Below are 7,035 nucleotides of genomic sequence, written 5' to 3'. Positions count from 1 at the left end.
GCTTCCAGATCACTAATGAATTAACTTTTCTGCATCTTGCAATGAATATGTGTATCTTCAATAATAAGATCTTATATCTAATTCTAGAAGTTAACTAATAGGGATGGAAAGAGCTTGTATTGTTTTGGGGGTACTGTGAGCTTTCCATAACAAAAGACTCAGAGGGAGGTATCCTACACCTGACATTTGGATTTTCACTTCATGAATTATGACCTCCAGAGTGCATTATCTATGCTGTCTTTGATTAGGGTATCTGAAAAGTGAAATGATGTTATTGGCTCGACTATGTTCCCATTTGAAGCTCAGGGTCTGCTTTCAAGTTCATTTATATTGTTATAAGAATTGGCTCTCTTATGAGTAGAAAAAAGTGGGCACATCTTCTTGCTAAATATTAGCTCTAGTTGATTTTAATCTCCTAGGGACTCCCTCATGCCCTAATAAGGAGTCTTTCTCTCTCTTCAAAACATGGTTATTTATTCCTTTTCAGGAAAACAGGAACGTTTTAAGAAAAGATGTTTAAAATCTCTCAGGCTTCTCTCATTTTAGGTTCCATATTATTAAGTCAGGCAGAACCAATATAATCTCATTTTTGTTAACTTGATGGCACTTGATCAGAAAATTCAATTCCTTGCAAATCTTTAGTTCTACTTTGGAATATAACCAAATCACAGTGGTGATAATTTATTACATTAAAAACAGAGGTGCACACACTGGAGTTGAGATTCCTGAAAGCTATCTTGGAATTTTGCTTTCCACAATATTCATGCATATACTTGTAGGGACATGCCTAACAGACTTCTACATTTTTATGCAAAAATCCTGAGTATTCAATATTTGTGTTTGTAAGGCAATTGGTGTTCAACAACGAAGGTTCATAAGCCAAATACTATTAGGAATAGATGGTGATGGACATAATCATCAATAAATAGTGATACCTAGAGTGAAATATTTATTTATGAAAGAATTTATCAATGTATCTTCAGGGGACAGGCAATTATAAATGTATTTACTGAGGGGTAAAAGAAGTATATTGTTTGATTTAAGTCATTTACCTGTGATAATTAAACCAAGAAGTAGTTGGTATTTCCATGCACATTTTATCAATTTGTTCATTTCCATACTTTATAATTTCCTGTGTAGAAAAGAATTTATCTACTACTCTCTTCATCCTTTCTCCCTAACTGTGTTCCTCTACTCTCTCCCTAGATATCTATAATATTTCTGCCATTGGTAACAAATGGCTAAGTTAAAGATATTTTATTGAACTCTTTGATATTAGCTAGGGGAAGATAATCACCAGGGGAGTATGCATTGTGTTCAGGTTTCTATTGTTGTAAAAAGTATTTCATTTGTGTATTGGGATTTTCCAGGTAGGCTATAATCAACTTCAGGCCAGAAATAAAGTTCTATGTTATATTCTGTACTTCTATACTAGGAGAAAAATAAGACCTAATAAATATTCAGTAAACACACATGAATTCAGCAAAAGTTTGAGGAATTGCTGTGTATAGGGATGAAAATTAACAATGTGACATAATTGTGTATCTTACATTTAAATCTAGAGTATTTTGCAAATCAGCGGCTAAATATTATACTGCCATGTGAAATTATGATAATGCCATATGAAGCTTAAAAACAAAATGGTCACACCAGATAGTGATCATATGTAGCATCTCACAAGAATACGAAATAGGCTGCACAAGGTGTTCAGTCAGAATAAAACAGAGAAAATTACATATACAGTAAGTAGAGTACAGTTTTAGGAAAGGGTAAAAACAAACCAAAAAATGTGGTAAGTCAGATAAGTGAATGGCCTGAGTTCCTTTGGTATAGCCCATACTTTTGCTTGCTTATTGTGATTTTATTCCATTAACCCATCCTGATGGACTAAAATGCAAATGTCTATTCGTCATGCTCTAGTTCAAAAGTTAGTATCTTTATGGAACTTTTCTTTACGTTCAAGTAAAACTTAAGTCTTTCCTCACTTGAAAGCCCATAACATTCTTTTTATATCCTTCTTAGGATACATTTGTATTCATTATTTTTTGAGATAAAAATATAATGACCTTCTTATCTCTTTCCTCCCTCAAAGCCCTTCCATGTACACTCTCATCATCTTTTAAATCGTTGCTTCCTTTCTTCAATTGTTGTTAAATATTGTGATTGTTTAAATAAGACTCCCCACCATAAGCTCACATATTTGAATGACCAGCTCCCTGTTATTGGAAGTTTTTAAGACAAAGCAGGGGGTGTGGTCTTGTTGGGGGAGGTATGCCATTGGAATAGGCTTGGAGGGTTCACAACCCCAGGCCCGTGTTATTCCAGTTGGCTCTCCCTCTACTTTGTGCTTATGGATAAGGCTCTCAGCTACTGCTGCAGTGCTAATCCTGCTTGCCTGCTGCTATGCTCCCTGCCTTAATCATCATGGATTCACTATCTGAAATTAAGTTAGCTTCCTATAAACTTTTCTCCTATATATTTCTTTGGTTGTGGTGTCTCTTCAGAGCAATAGAAGAGTAACTCTCACACACATATGCATACACATATATGTATATTCATAAACATGTAAATACATCCTGTTCATTTTATATACATTTATTTCAATATATGTTTTCAGGGCAACCTACTAGGTACTGGTATTCTATAACCAACTGGTATATTCTTCTCTAAGGGAGACTATTTCTCTGTCTTTCAGCATTTCTTAGTTGCCTGTAGTTCTTTGTGTAGGGTTGAGGCTTCCCCTGTCCATGTTAGTATGTCTACTGGTGTCAATCTTGTCCTGCTTATGTTTAGGCTAGCATTCTGGTGAGACTTTATTGATGTAGTTTCTGATATTCCAACATTCTGAAAATTGCTGATCATATGGCAATTACAATCTTTCCATTTCCTCTTTTCCAATGATTCTTTTATCACTTAGCATAGCTATGTACATTCATATTTCATATTTTCTACAATGTACATAGATAAATATTCTTTTTGACTATACTTAAATAAAAAAGCAAGTTTTTATTATCACTCTGCTGTTTTCTTGGTTGCAAATGAAAAAATGAGGCTCCAAATACAACCTCTAATGCCAGCAAGCAGTGGAACATATATATATATATATATATACATATATGCATTAATATTAATATATAGTATACATTTCCTTCATCCATATACTTTTCCTTGATCTCTTTCAAATTCATTGGTTCTTCTTCATTTATTGTTTTTATATCCACATGTGTATATTTATGTACATGTATATTCCTAAATACAGTCTAACTTGTGTGTGCTTACAGGGATGATCATTTCAGATTTTATAACTAATCATGTGGCATTCTCTGGGGAAGAGCAAAATATGCTCTATTTTGTTTGAAATTTACTTTGGCATAATGTCTCAACATTATGTAACATACATTAGTACTACATTGCTATTATCAGGTATGGGTTATTATATATCATTTTTGCATTCAATATTTGATGAACTGTTGCATTTGCCATTTCAGTTATCATAAATAATGTTGCTGTAAATATTGATATACAGTTTTCTATGCAAACATACTTTCACTTCATTGCCTTCGAATACACTCATAGGTGTCGATAATACTGGTTCATACGGTAAATTTCTGTTGAACATCTTAAAAAGTTTGTTTTCCAAAATACCTTTATCATTTTATATTCATATCAATAATGTGCAGGTGTTCCATTTTCTCCACATCCTTACTAGAATTTGTCATCAGTATATTTTTACATTAGAAATAGCTTTATACTTTTGATGATCAAATGAAAGTTGAAAATACATATGCATCTCTGCTGTATGCCTGAAATCCTAGCATTTGATTGATAATGGCAAGAAGATAACAAATTCCATGCTAGCCTGAGCTACTTATTGAAAGCCTATTTGAAACTTTTAAAACTGAAAAATTTTAAAATTGAATGATGTTTACTAGAATCCTGGAAAAATAGATTGAATAAATGTAAAGTAATTGGTACTAACTGCAGTGAGACAGGAGCAAAGATTCTTGCCATAGACTCTTTACAATATGGTAAGTAGAGTTAAAAATGATTGTCTACATATTGCAAAAGCTAGAAGACAGGGACTTGAAAAGTCTTCACCATAAATCATATATGCTTGACATAGATTACCCTCATTTAAACATTACACTATGTATACATATCTCAAAATTGCTTAATACTTAATAAACATAAAAAAATTAAGTACAGGGGCTAGAGAAATGGCTCAGAGGCTTAGGTTTGATTCCCAGTACCCACATAGGAGTAGCTCACAATCTTCTGTAACTCCAATCCCAGGAGAGCCTGTGCCCTCTTCTGGCCTCCATGGGCAATGTATGTGTGATATTTGTATCTTTGCAATGTATTTATAACTTGAAACATCTAAGTACTCTGACTTCACTCTTACTGTTTGGAAGACAATTGTTCCCTTAATACCAAATATCAACTATCCATTGATTTGTATCTTCTCTAATAATCCTTATTTCGTACATAAATAAACTAAGCACTTTCTATCAAATAGCAAGTTGCTCAATCTGGTTTTGGCAAAGGGTGTCTGTATGAAAAAAGAGTAATAGAAATAATATATCTAAATACAATATTTGTTAGAGCTTTACTATATTCATTCATTTATTAAATGAAATTCTGTTAAATATTTAAGCATGCATTAGGCAATATAGATTTTAAAACAATATAGTTTGTCTGTATTCAAAATGTTTATAGATATCTCTATTAAGAAACATTAATAATAAGTGCATTGAAAGTATGGGCTGAATAAAATTACCAGTGAAGAGATATATATGTATATATGTGCATATAAACACATGTATATATGTATACAAATATGTATATCTAAGAAATATTTGTATATATGTATATCTATACATATACATGCATTTGTATACATGTATATATATCCACATACATATTATATATATATATATTATACTAATTTCTCTTAAAAGCAGATGTCAAATAAAATCAAATATGAAAGTATAAAATTTTATAAGAGAAAATGTCCATGTAAGAAAAAAAACGATCATGAATGACTATCAGAATTATTAGACTACAAAAGCCAAGTTTTCTTAACAAAAACATATGTAAAAAGATGAAAGAAAGTTGAATAGAATTGATCTAATCTTCCTGGCATTCTAAAGAAAGTCTAAATACTCAAGACAAGGTCTGGCAACAGAGTCTTTTCTGTCTACCAGTAATAGTCTTGCCTTTGTGTCTCTGCCATAAAAATCCTTAATGGAGTGTTGTCTGCGTGGTGTGTGCATTCTTCTGGATCTGGTTAGTGATAGATTTCAGGGCACAGAAGTTAGATGCCTTGATCACTTTTGTTCCCTATGATTGAAGATCTAGGAGCTTCATTCCAGTGCCACCCCTAAGGTACCACCAAGTTAACGCCTTCTCATTTTCCAGGTGAACTCTAGAAGTAGAATCTGTAGCTGGGGCATGCACCAGTTTTTCTGGAAGTTCAATATTAATAGCATTCCAAATATTGTACAATGTAAATTCCCTTACATACAAGATGTCACTGTATTTAATTGTATTCAAAGTCATTGTTATTCCTAAAAGAAGTACCAAACTGATTAAGACCAGAACAATGGCACTAGTTGCTCTTTAGCTAACATCTATCAGGAGATTTTGCTACAAAACTATTCAGATAAATGATGCCTAAGATTGCTTTTAGATACTAATTTACCTTTTGCTTTTATAACATGAGATCTTATTGAGTAGGAAGGTCACAGAGGCTTTTGGAAGGCGATAGGGCTTAATTTCATAAGCTGTAGACTTATGTCTATTGAGGAAAATGTTATGAAAATTGCTAGTTTCAGGAGATAAATATGAATCATGATCTTGGAAACAATATGAAAGTAGAGAGAGCACTAATGGTATATATTCTCTATATTAGGGCCTTCAGAGTTAGCCAACCTTTAAAGAATGTAATTGTCAGTTTTGTACAGGATACTGTATTATCTAAGGACACTTCAAAGCAAATATACGTTGAGCATCTCCATCTGTACTGTCCTATTCTTACACTTCCCTTTTCCAATTTGCTCACTTTCTTCTCCTGGTTTTGCTTCTAATATCATGTCATATCCATCTTCATTATATACATGTATATAACATATGTATTCATGTATCCATTTAAACAGGCAACCTTTGGGAGTATGTATTTTCTCAGTGATGTTTTCACATCTCTATATCTCTAATACTCCTCCTGTAAGTATATGTATGTATCCATTTAAACCAGCAACTTTTGGGAGACTATATTTCCTCCCCCATGTTTACATATGTTCATATTTCTAAAACTCTCTTCTTGGAAATAACTTACCAGTAACAACTTTACTAGTATATGCTTTTGATCTTCTTTCCATTATGATAGCTTTTCTTCATTCCATCAGAAGCAGCAGATGAGATGTGAGGTGAAAAGTTTTTCTTGGATTATGATGATGAATAAAAATATGAAACTTAAGAGTACTCTTTGGGTTAAAGACTTAGTTTTACCTAATTAGCTCATCTGGTCCCTTTGTCAATTTCTTTTTTAAACCTTGGAGGAAGTTATCAAGTTTCCTTGTGTCTCTATACTTGTCTACCATTTCAAAATTACTGCTAGTCATTCATGAAAGCCACGGGGAAAGTTCACCATGTTGAAATAATATTATGCTTTACGTTTTATGATTCCAACTGCCCCATTCCATTTAAGGACATCAGTTCTCACGGCTCTAACCTATCCAGATATACTCTCAAGTCTTAGCTAGTAGATAGTTTTAAGTACAATTTTGCCAAGTTGAATTGGAAAAGAGATTTTAGCTTACCATGATTTTGCCATCAGATCAGGTGTAGTATATGTAGCTATTTTTCTGTTCCATACTGTTTTTTAGCCTTGGCACTGCCTGTTACAAGCAGCAAAATCTTAGAGGATTTATTGGAGAGTTTAGACAGCTAATTATGATTGAATTATTGCATAGTGTTCAGCACAAGCTCTATTCCTGGCACATTACTGTTGCTGTGGTAAAGGATATTTTTCAAGAT

The sequence above is a fragment of the Rattus rattus genome, chromosome X (genome assembly GCF_011064425.1).
Source record: "Rattus rattus isolate New Zealand chromosome X, Rrattus_CSIRO_v1, whole genome shotgun sequence".
Lineage (NCBI taxonomy): Eukaryota > Metazoa > Chordata > Mammalia > Rodentia > Muridae > Rattus > Rattus rattus.
Note: the sequence above shows the minus strand (reverse complement) of the source record.